We start from the raw sequence: 12,154 nt of genomic DNA, 5'->3' as shown, positions 1-12,154 counted from the left end.
CTGAGGTTTTTGCAACTACATTCAAAGCGGTTTACATATATTCAGGTACTTATTTTGTACCAGGGGCAATGGAGGGTTAAGTGACTTGCCCAGAGTCACAAGGAGCTGCAGTGGGAATCGAACTCAGTTCCCCAGGAGCAAAGTCCACTGCACTAACCACTAGGCTACTCCTCCACTCTTAGCAGAGCTAGGGAAGCAGCAGTTTCTCTTCCTCCCCACCAGTTTACTCCACCTCACTGTTCTTCTCCTCCCTCCCATCCACAGCCCATCTATACCACAGTCATATCCATTCCAGTCCAACCTGGCTTATCCATATCACCCAACGAAGGGGGGGAAAAAAAGGGGGGGGGATTCACTCCTTCCACAAAAACGCAAGCACACCAAACAGGAGGTGGAAGAGAACCAAGTCCAAGTGACCAGCTAATAAAAACCACAGGAGTAAGAGCGCCAAACAAGGTTTTATTAGGACCGTACATGGTCCATGTTTCGGCACAAATGCCTTCCTCTCAAAATATAAAATCAATACACAAATAGCAATGAAAATATAAACAAATCTCTCTATATAAAACGTACCGCCAACGTTCTATGAGGCAAACTTACCCAGCATTCCAAGTTAAGTTGTCATGGTCCAGATCAGTTTTCCACCATGAGTGCTTGCCCCGCCCTCACGGCACGACGTGATGATGTGCAGGGCGGGGCAATGACACAACGAATCCCCAGTTCCACCACCCTCTGACGCTCCATCCCCCCCCCCACGCACACAGAAAAACAGCGACCTATGCAGATCTTCCACCCTCCCCTCCACGGAGTGCCGTCTGAACAGCTGATCCACCGCGATCAACATGGAGGGTAAGTCCAGCAACAAGGGGAGGGGGATGGTAAGGAAAGTGCCTTGCTAGCGCCCGTTTCATTGGCCTCAGAAACGGGCCTTTTTTACTAGTGTATAGATAAATAAATAAGACTACAATTTTAAAAACTACAAAAAATATACCAGAAATAAGATTAAAATAATGATGAAACACACAGGAAATCACTGCACAGCAGGAGATGGGTTGGGCTCTGGATAGAGGGACAGAGACCACTTGCTTGTAGCATTCCATGTGCTGGACCTGAACCAAATTACTGCTAAGTAAATTCTGATTATTTTATTCTAACTTCTTAATTAATTTGTCCTGTGAACCCTCTTTCCTTTCCTGCCTAGCTCTATCAATAGAAATCAAACAAAATAAAAAATGGAAAAGAAAAGATGATACCTTTTTTTATTGGACATAACTTAATACATTTCTTGATAGGTTGCCCTTCTTCGTCAGATCGGAAATAAGCAAATAGAAGGGCAACCTATCAAGAAATGTATTAAGTTATGTCCAATAAAAAAGGTATCATCTTATTTTCTTGTCTATGTTGTATTTTGTTTGATTTCTATTGATAACCTTAAGAGTGGACTAACACGGCTACCACACCTCTCTACTGCCTAGCTCTGATAGAGGATAGGCTTTTCAAACTGCATTGTGGTTATAAAGTTGCATTTTACATTGATGAAACTGCTATAATTTATTGGGAATATTTAGATCTATTTACAAAAGGAAAGTTATATTCCAGGGGAATTTGAAAGTTTAATCTTGAACTGAAAATGCCTTGATCAGACTCTACCATTCTGATCATACCTAGAGAACTATCATTGATACAACACTTAGCTGACTCACTGGGACTTTTTGAAAGTTAAATGCTAATGTATTGGATTTCTTGTGTGTACTTACTCCAAAGCTGATATCAAATCTGATATTTTGATCACTGTAATCAAGCGGCCCCAGCTCCATTACCTCCTGCACCAGATCATGCACTCCAATAAGGACTAGGTCTAGAATTCTTCCTCTTCATCTCCTGTACCAGCTGCTCCATAAAGCAGTCCTTGATTTCATCAAGGAATTTTACCTCCCTCGCATGCCCCGATGTTACATTTACCCAGTCAATATTGGGGTAATTGAAATCACCAATCATTATTGTGTCACCCAGTCTCTTACTATTAGCCCTTCAGGTTTGTGGAGAGAATATCTTTTATTTTGGAGACAGAATGCTAATACCAGTGATCTCCTCCCCCTGGTAGGAAATGTAGATTTCTCTCCCAGGATGGATAATGAAGTTCCGCCAATGGAAAGCTAAAGGTATCTCACTGATAGAACATTCACTGAAGAAAGATGGGAAAATATTCACTATTGCAGATTTGCAGCAAAGACTATCATTTTGCATATATGCAACTGTCCCATTACTTGGCTGTGCTAAACCCACAAGAGAGATCCTCTTGTGGGTGGGAGTAAATTGAGAGAATTATTTGAAGGGTGATGCTTTAGGACAAGGATCTAATTCTTTGTTACACAGAGAACTATACAAATTCCAGCCTCAAGAGTCATACACTTCTTTAACAGAGACATGGAGCAGAGATACGGGTCACCCCTTGGATTGCATTCACTTTCACGATTTCATTAAAGCAATATCAGGGGTGGTACACAACACAGAGCTGCAGGAGTGAAGGAATGGCCTAATGGTTAGTGCAGCAGGTTGTGGACCTGGGGAACCAGGTTCAATTCCCTTTGCAGCTCCATGTGACCCTGGACACAGGTACAACAAAACAAACCAAACCAGTGAGGTAAGTCCAAAGAGGATTTAAAAAAAAGTCTTTATTTTTTCATGTTTTCTCAATAAAGATTTTTTATCCTCTTTGGACTTACCTCACTGGTTTGGTTTGTTTCTCACGGTTTTGTGAAGTCCTTTTCCTCCTCTTTGCTTGTTTTTTTGTTTTTCACAGGTACAATATACATTGCAAGCCCATCAGGGACAATGCAAGTAAATGTATAGTCATATGTAAATTGCCTTGATTTGTGCTTCATAAGAGGTGGTATATCAAATTGACTAAACAAACAAACAAACTTGGAACAAAGTAATAAACAGAGCCTATTTTCCTCAATGATAGGCCTTTAATTTGGGATGTGCTATTGGTGAAAGATGCTTGAAATTTCAGAACTGATAACTTTTTCCATGCTATGTGGCAATGCAGGAAAATATATAATTTCTGGATTGCAATTATAACATACCTACAAAAATCGGTAGGGCTCGTACTGAAAATAACAACAGTGGGGAATTCTATGCAATAAATCAAATTTGTATGGGGCTCGAAGACATGGATAAAGGCTGTTCTTGGGCAAAGCTTATATAATGGGGAAAATGTATCTTTAAATCACTGGTTGCAAGATCAACCTCCAACGTTTTGGTACTGGAGGAAAAAATTCCATGCACTAATGGTATGGGAGTCATATGGGGCTTGATTAAATCAGAAGAACAAAAGTATTCCTCTCCATTTGGGACAACTACATCCAATCAATATCACTGAAAGCAGGAAGCCAAGTACTGAATGGATTTCAAGACGCAGACTGTAGAGTGCAACAGATCTCTAAGGGTTAGGGGGTTTGGATGGGGAGAGGGATATTGCAAGAGGGTTTGGGTTCAAGGTTTAATGAGTTGGTGTGGGGACTTAAAGGCCCTTCACCTATCCATAGGCTGCTCATATGTTTGGGGGATGGGGAAGAAGAGTGTTCATAATGTTTAATACAATATATTATATTAAGAATGAACATGCTTATAGCTACTTGCTGGATGAATCTGTTTTCTCTAATAAAAAAGAATTTAACATACAAAATTGGTGCTCCTTTATATGCTGGAAAAGAGCAGATGTGATCCCTCTTCACAAAAGTGGAAGGAAGAGGTTGGGAACTACAGGCCTGTAAGCCTGACCTGGGTGGTACGTAAATTAATGGAAACACTTTTAAAACAAAGAACAGTAAAGTTTTTGGAATCCAATGGATTACAGGACCCAAGGCATCATGATTTCACTAGAGGCAGGTCTTGTCAGACAAATCTGATTAATTTCTTTGACAGGGTGATCAGAGAGCTGGATCGAGGGAGAGCGATTTTACCAAAGCCTTTGACACAGTCTCTCACAGATTAATAAATAAACTGAACGCCCTCGGTATGGCCCTAAAGTGACCATACTACTACTATTTATTTTTTTTATTTAGCATTTCTATAGCGCTACAAGGCGTACGCAGCGCCAACCAACTGGGTTAGAAACTGGTTGAGTGGAAGGCAATAAGTGTGTAGTGGTAAATGGTTTGTTTTAACATTTTTGTAAGCGATATTGCTGAAGGGCTGTCAGGAAAGGTTTGCCTTTTTGATGGTGATACCAAAACCTGCAGTAGGGTACACGCCCCTAATAGTGTGGATAACATGAGGAAGGACTTAGTGAAGCTAGAGGAATGGTCTGGAATTTGGCAGCTAAGATTTAATGCTAAAAAAATGCAAGGTCATGCATTTGGTCTGCAAAAACCTAAGGGAACAGTAGTTTAGGGGGTGAAGAACTTTTTGTTCATGAAAGAAGAGTGGAGCTTGGGTGTGATCATATATGATTTATTTATTGCATTTGTACCCCACATTTTCCTACCTATTTGAAGGCTCAATGTGGCTTACATAGTACCATCAAAGGCGTTTGCCCAGTCGGTGGATAACAAATACAAAGTTGTATAGTGATTGTATGAGGTATAAGTATGATGATCTTAAGGTGGGGCCAAACAAGTAGTAACATAGTAGATGACGGCAGGAAAAGACCTGCATGATCCATCTAGTCTGCCCAACAAGATAAACTCATATGTGCTACTTCTTGTGTATACCTTACCTTGATTTGTATCTGCCATTTTCAGGACACAGACTGTAGAAGTCTTGCCCAGCACTAGCCCCACCTCCCAAACACCAGCCCTGCCTCCCAATCTCAGCTAAAATTCTGAGGATCCATTCCTTCTGAACAGGATTCCTTTATGTTTATGCCATGCATGCTTGAATTCCGCTACCGTTTTCATCTCCACCATCTCCTGCGGGAGGGCATTCCAAGTAGAAAAGGCAACAGCAAAAGCTAGAAGGATGCTTGGGTGCACAGGAAGAGGAATGGCCAGTAGGAAAAAGGAAGTGATGATGCTTCTGTATAAGACTCTGGTGAGACCTCATTTAGAATACTGTGTACAATTCTGGAGATCACACCTTAAAAAAGACAAACAGGATGAAGTCGGTGCAGAGGGTGCTACTAAAATGGTCAGTGGTCTTCGTCATAAAGTGTATGGGGACACAGTGGCGTCGTGAGGGCAGCTGACACCCGGGGCGGGTCGCCGCTGCGCATCCTCCCGGGTGCAGCGCGACGCACCCTCCCCCCTCCGTAGCGCAACCCCCCCCTCGAGAACATACCTGGAAGGCGGTGAGGGGCGGGCGGGAGGGCCAATCTGCCAAGTGCACGCCACTGGGGGGTGTCAGCGCCTCGCTGGTTCCTTGCTCTCTCTCTGCCCCAGAACAGGAACCTGTTCCGGGGCAGAGAGAGAAAGGAACCAGCAAGGCGCCGACACCCCCCAGTGGCGTGCACCCGGGGTGGACCGCCCCATCACCCCCCCTTCCTACACCACTGTGGGGACAGACTCAAAGATCTCAATATGTATAGTTTGGAAGAAAGGCGGGAGAGGGGAGATATGATAGAGACATTTAAATACCTACATGGCATTAATGCACAGGCGAGTGTCTCTTTCAATTGAAAGGAAGCTCTGGAACGAGGGGGGCTTAGGATGAAGGTGAGTAACCTGAGGAAATAGTTCTTAATGGAAAGGGTGGTGAATTTGTGGAATGGCACCCTGGTGGAGCCGAAAACAGTTTCTGAATTCAAGAAAGCTTGGGACAAGTACATAGAATCTCTAAAGGAGTGATAGGGAGAGTAGATGGCATGGATGGGCAGACTTTATAGGCCATATTGTCTTTATCTGCCTACATTTTTCTGTTTCTAATGTTCTAAGAGTTTGTTATCTTTGTTCTAAGCTTTGATAGTTTGATGTTCAATACAACTTTTCAAAATTAAAATAGAAAATTAATCATACAGTTCACATTTGCTTTCAACAACGTACAGATTTTATTATGCCATATGTGAATTCATGGTTCAGTGACAAAAATGTTACAACTAGAACCCAAACACTGTTTGGGGTATTCGTACAATATCCATCCCTAGACATTACCAGTCCACACTGATATCTACAGGGTTATATCAAGTTTTTCTCTTTATACACTGAATAGAATGACATTTACAAGAATAAAAATAATTTAAATAGTATAAGTTTAAAGATAAAATTAGTAATAAAACATTTACATATACTGCAAATATTTAATTGCATCTTGTGTATGTGTAGAACTTCGAAGAAATATAAAGATGTCTCTGGTTCATAAGCAACAGAGGGGCCCAATTAATCACTCATATACACACACATGAAAAGATCCAGCTATCCAACTCTTGATTAGGAGGTACAGTGCACACTGCAGCTAGAGGTTTTATTCCATGAGCTCTGACTAGCTGTACAGCACAAGGGGTGCGGGGAACTATCGAAACTCTTGCGATGAGCTCCAAACTCTGAGCACAGGTACTGTGGGATGCAATGCTCCCTGAGAGTTTATTTCGGGATAGTTCACACATGGAGTTTCTGAAGTGGGTGAACTTGAATGTTAATTGCCCAAGATGGCCATTGTTTCCACTGAGAGGACTGGATTGGCAGCTGGTCTTTTTCTGCTTTTATCTATTGTGGTTACTGAGTTCATATACATAATTAAAAAGAAAGGGAGATAGCAGAAAAGAGAGCAGCACTTGGTATTTGGGAAAGCTGTCCATCCTGGCAGCCAACATACATCAGTAAATATCTATTGATGAGAAAACCACTTGTCACATAGTGAAGTTTTTGCCTTTTCTCCAGCCATCCCTGAAAGTAGCAAATCTTATGCAGTGCTTGCAAATGTTTGCCTAGATAACTCTTTATGTTGATTGTTATGGTAGACATGTTAATTTGACAGATGTAGTTGGAAATAAATTAACCACATGCAAGGAAAAATATCCAGTGACACTGGAGAAAAACAACATGAAAGACATGGTATATGAGGGAAAGAATATGCTTCACATCATAGTTCTGATCTCTCTTATTTTCCAAGTCTATGTTCAATTGCTTTGTATTTCCTTGTAACAGCTGTCAACGATTAGCTGCAGTATGAGTCAAACCAATCACTGAGCAATTCCTTCATTCAAAACAAATTTCTTGTGTAACCAAATTCCATTTAGAATGTGACCTTCCCATGTGAAATCAAAGGTCAAGGGGAAGCATCCTTACACCCAGACCTACAGCTGCCATATATTGTCCGTAACTTCAGCATCCTTACAGACAGACCTGCACTTTTATACTAACTGGGTACCTCCAAATGTTACAGCTGACTAGCTCAGTTTTCCTCTTTAGTTCTGGTTTGTGTTTGTTTTTTTAATCCGCTTTTCATCTTTTAGAATATTTTGAACTTACCTTTTATAGTTTTACTATGAGTAAGTACCCTTCTCTCACCTCACTTTTCAATTATTCATGCTGTACTGAATGTAATGATTGCATGCAGGTGCAGATAATGATCAGCACAGCAGCACCCCTTTACTTACTTCATTGATGGAAGTGGGTAAATAGTGGGAGCTCCCAAAACCACCAATACTGTAACAATGAATTAGAAAACAGAACAGAAGAGGGGCTCAATGAGTCCCAGTGCTACTGGGTGTGGAACTACTGATGCTTCAGGTAAGGATGCTGTGTTAAACCGTGCACCCTAAAACTCAGACACACAAACAGGAATTAGCCCAGGTTATTCTAGAAGCAGAAGATTCTTCCCAGTCCCTCACAACAGCAGAAATGTCCTGTGGTGTAAGGCCGTGCTTTCATTACTAACGCACAGAAAATTGGCAGATTTTGAATTAAACACAGTGCAGATATTTTATCCCCACTTAACATTGATTTCCCTTCATTCTGTGATCTCTAAAAAAAAAATAATAATTAAAAAAGAATTGTCAATTTTTGCTAAGAAAAAGACAAGATGGAGATATGGGAATGAGAAAAAAAAAGAATACATGAATCTTATACAAATAGAAACAATAAATAAAGTCTTCTGAATAATGAATATATTTTAGAATGCACTAGAAACATATATTTTTAATATATGTATATAAATAATCACAGTCTATTAATAAAAATGAGAACATAGAAGCTGACTGACTCAGTACTTCATCTATAAACCTACTGCCCTTAGGAGTCCCGGGATTAAAGGAATGGCCTGAATAATACATTTATGCCGCAAAAAAGTATTTAAATACTTAGCACAAACATAACCTCTCCCACCCCTCCCCAATACATGATGTTGGGCAAACTCACAAAGTTTACCACAAAAATGTGTGGCAAAAATAATATATATGAATATATATGTATATAAACTTTAATCTTTATGCCTTTGTACTCACTCAGTACAAATAGCATAATAGTGTATTGTTTTCTAAATACAAAAGGTAGTTTTCCAAAAATGAAATGCACATTGATATAAACCATCCAAAAATCTGAACGATTAAAAAGTGTATTCAAAGTTACATGACCCAGCATAGGTCTCATTCTTAAAAGTTCCCTTCATATCGGCAATAAGTTTGTACTATTACACCAGCATGTCTGTTAGTAAAACGGGGCGTACACTCCGAAAGATGTATCAAGGGAGACAAACCAGGAACATTGTTAGAAAAGAGCTATCTACACTGCTTAAGGCTAAATGTGCAAGGGAAAAAAACCAAGCGAGCATAAAGTATAACCCTTAAAAGATTCACCAGCCTTTTTTCTGCAATGAAAAACCTTTGACAGATGCAACAAGTGCTGATTTGTCTTAACTTGCTCAGGGTCACATCTTTAAAAACTGAGCATTCATTCTAAGAATATTTACATAGTAAAATAAAAGGGATATTACATACACCATCAAGGCAGAGCAACCACACCCTGCTGCTCTTTAACTTCCATTAACAATAATTTCAGAACGCAGAAATGTACCCTTGCTTTTGTTACGCCAAGAGTTAATTACACGAACAGGACATGTGTTCCCTCTGCAGTACTGTCCATATATACACCACCATGCTGTAACATATCAACATACTATAACCTCCTACAGTCTCTCAGCCACATATGCACCTCCTTCACTTTGGTTGGTCAGAAGCTGTGCACTGACCAGAGCTTCTACTTCATGATCTGTGTCATGAAGAAGAAGAAACTAAAGGCTCTCTGTAAAGCCAGGCTTGAGAGTAAACAGGACAGCAAATGGTTCAATAACGGAGGCGTTCATGGTAGGAATGATAGCAAAGCAAAGCTTCTCATCCACTGTTTCTTCTAGGTCTTGACATTTTATGTCCATCTTGCCTTGAACAATCGAAGACGGTGTGCACCTCAGCAGATAAGGAACAAATTCCATGTTTACCCTGGCCCAGACTATTCTATTTACACATCTTGAGTCAAAACCAGAGGGAATTATTCTGAACCATTCTTCTCCATTATTACCACTGAATTCCTGTAAAGAAAGAAAAAGGGACATTCAGCAGAGGTACAGAGGTTTCTATCAATTAAATCCATTTAAGACACTTGCTAAACTAGCATTAACGATCAATTACTGTCATTTATCATGGAGTGAAGGAATAGTCTAATGGCTACAGCAGTGGGCTGAGAACCAGGGGAGCCCAGTTCAAATTCTTTGGTGGCTCTTTGCGACTTTGAGCAAGTCACTAACTTGTGAGCCCGCTAGGAACAAGGAAATACCTCCTGTACCTCATCTTTGAAAAAGGTGTGAACTAAATGCTTAAACAGATCAGTTTCAGTATTGCTATACAATACTGTACAGATGCATGTCAGAAAGAAAATCCTTGCTCCATGAAACTTACCATTAAGCTCAAAGCGAGTTACAGAATATAATATATACCTCAAATACAGAATGAGAAATTTCCAATTAAAATCAGATGTAAAATATAGACATACAGTTACAATTTCCAACATACAATCACTGGAGACTTATTCACATTACTTTAACTGTCCATTCTGTTGCCTCCTTTTGGTCACCAATGAAATTTATTAACTCCCATAATTCATAATTTCTCATCAATATAAAGCTAATCAAGAAATGTATTAAGTTATGTCCAATAAAAAAGGTGGCATCTTATTTTCTTTTCCATGTTTTATTTCTATTGATTATCATCCATATAAAGTAGAGAGGTGTGGTAGCCGTGTTAGTCCACTCTTAAAGGTAATCAATAGAAATCAAACAAAATAAAACATGGAAAATAAAATAAGATGATACCTTTTTTATTGGACATAACTTAATACATTCTTGATTAGCTTTCGAAGGTTGCCCTTCTTCGTCAGATCGGAAATGAGCAAATGTGCTAGCTGACAGTGTATATAAGTGAAGCATCCAAGCCTTTCATTGACAGTCTAACAGGGTGGGTGGGAGGTATGCATGGGGACATCAAAGCATTTCAGTGATAGTCTAACATGATGGGTGTGGGTAGTTGAGGGGAGGGTGATAAACAGAGAAATACAACTTTATGGTTTATAATGGGCTAGAAAACCCAGATCCTTGTTAAGTCCTGTCTGTTGGGTGTCAAAATAGTCATTCTGACTTCAAAGGTCTTACGTTCCTGTGTTGTTTTAAAGTTACCTTTCAGGATTCTCACTGTGAAATCACTGGTACAGTGTCCTAGTCCTGTAAAGTGCTGACCAACAGGGGTGGGAGCCCTACTGGCACCAGTACTGTTCATGTGATGTCTATGTAAATTGAATCTTGTCTTAAGCATCTGGCCTGTTTCTCCAATATAGCATCCTTCGTTACATTTTTTACACTGAATGATATATACCACATTGCTCATCTTCCAATGTGGTATATATCATTCAGTGTTTTTGGAAAGCGTGAACAGATGCTTCACATCTACCCATTCAATTCCACTCATTATAGACCTCTATCATATCTCCCCTCAGCTGCCTTTTCTCCAAGCTGAAGAGCCCTAGCCGCTTTAGCCTTTCCTCATAGAGAAGTCGTCCCATCCCCTTTATCATTTTCGTCGCCCTTCTCTGCACCTTTTCTAATTCCACTATATCTTTTTTGAGATGCGGTGACCAGATTTGAACACAATATTCGAGGTGCGGTCGCACCATGGAGCGATACAAAGGCATTATAACATCCTCGTTGTTTTCCATTCCTTTCTTAATAATACCTAACATTCTATTTGCTTTCTTAGCCACAGCAGCACACTGAGCAGAAGGTTTCAACGTATCATCAACGATGACACCTAGATCCCTTTCTTGGTCCATGACTCCTAAAGTGGAACCTTGCATGACGTAGCTATAATTCAGGTTCCTCTTTCTCACATGCATCACTTTGCACTTGCTCACATTAAACGTCATCTACCATTTAGACGCCCAGTCTCCCAGTCTCGTAAGGTCCTCTTCACTTGCTTACTGAAGTAGAGATAGTCTTGTGTTAACAGGAGCCTTTCAGGCAATGCATTCCAGAGTGTGGGGGCTACTCCGAAGAAGGCTCGCTTGCGGGTATCACATCGCGTAATGTCTTTTGGAGAGGGTGTGGTTAGTGAAAGTCCTTGGGAGGACCTTGGTGTCCTTGGCGATGTGTGGAGGATCATACTATTTTTCAGGTACTCTGAGCCATTTCCTTTCAGGGCCTTGAAGATCAGACAGAGTTTTAAATTTAGCCCTGTATTGTACTGGTAGCCAATGAAGTTTTTACAAAAATGGTGTGATGTGGTCAAGTTGCTTGCAAACCTTCTATGAGTCTTGCTGCTGCATTCTGAATCAACTGGAGCTGGTGAAGGCCCTTTGTAGTCAGACCATTGTATAGTGTTAATTCCAACACTACCTTAGACAGAAATGTAGGATCACTCTACTGTTGTGAAACTTTGCGTAAGGTGGATCAGTAGCTAGGGCCTGGAGCTCACTGACCCATGGGATGAAGTGAGAGGTAAAGTGATGTGAAAGTCTCCCCTCCCCTTTCTGATTTCTCCTATTATTGCATATATACCACACAGAATTGTTTCTAATCTTTAAACCAAATGTAATATTAGAAAAAGAAAACCTGAACAACTCAGATGCTATATTATTAAATTTAAGGTACAAAGTTATCCAACACCCATATTACCTATGTGAAAAGTAACTGCCCTCTAAACTTAACTGATTGCATCACCTTTAGCAGAAATAAT

At 40.3% G+C, this 12,154-nt stretch overlaps 1 protein-coding gene across 4 annotated transcripts in view; it reads right to left on the bottom strand.

The window, feature by feature from the left end:
- Positions 1–5,965: 5,965 nt before the first annotated feature.
- The window catches only part of NFAT5 (nuclear factor of activated T cells 5), a 276,432-nt gene continuing 270,243 nt past the window's right edge, over positions 5,966–12,154 (bottom strand). For all 4 annotated transcript variants that reach the window (XM_030204661.1, XM_030204662.1, XM_030204663.1 and 1 more), the window contains one exon: positions 5,966–9,462. The gene's annotated coding sequence lies outside the window, so the exon portion shown is untranslated. The remainder of the gene's footprint in view (positions 9,463–12,154) is intronic.

The sequence above is a fragment of the Microcaecilia unicolor genome, chromosome 5 (assembly GCF_901765095.1).
Source record: "Microcaecilia unicolor chromosome 5, aMicUni1.1, whole genome shotgun sequence".
Lineage (NCBI taxonomy): Eukaryota > Metazoa > Chordata > Amphibia > Gymnophiona > Siphonopidae > Microcaecilia > Microcaecilia unicolor.
Note: the sequence above shows the minus strand (reverse complement) of the source record. Positions and strands in the feature narration are given on the sequence as shown.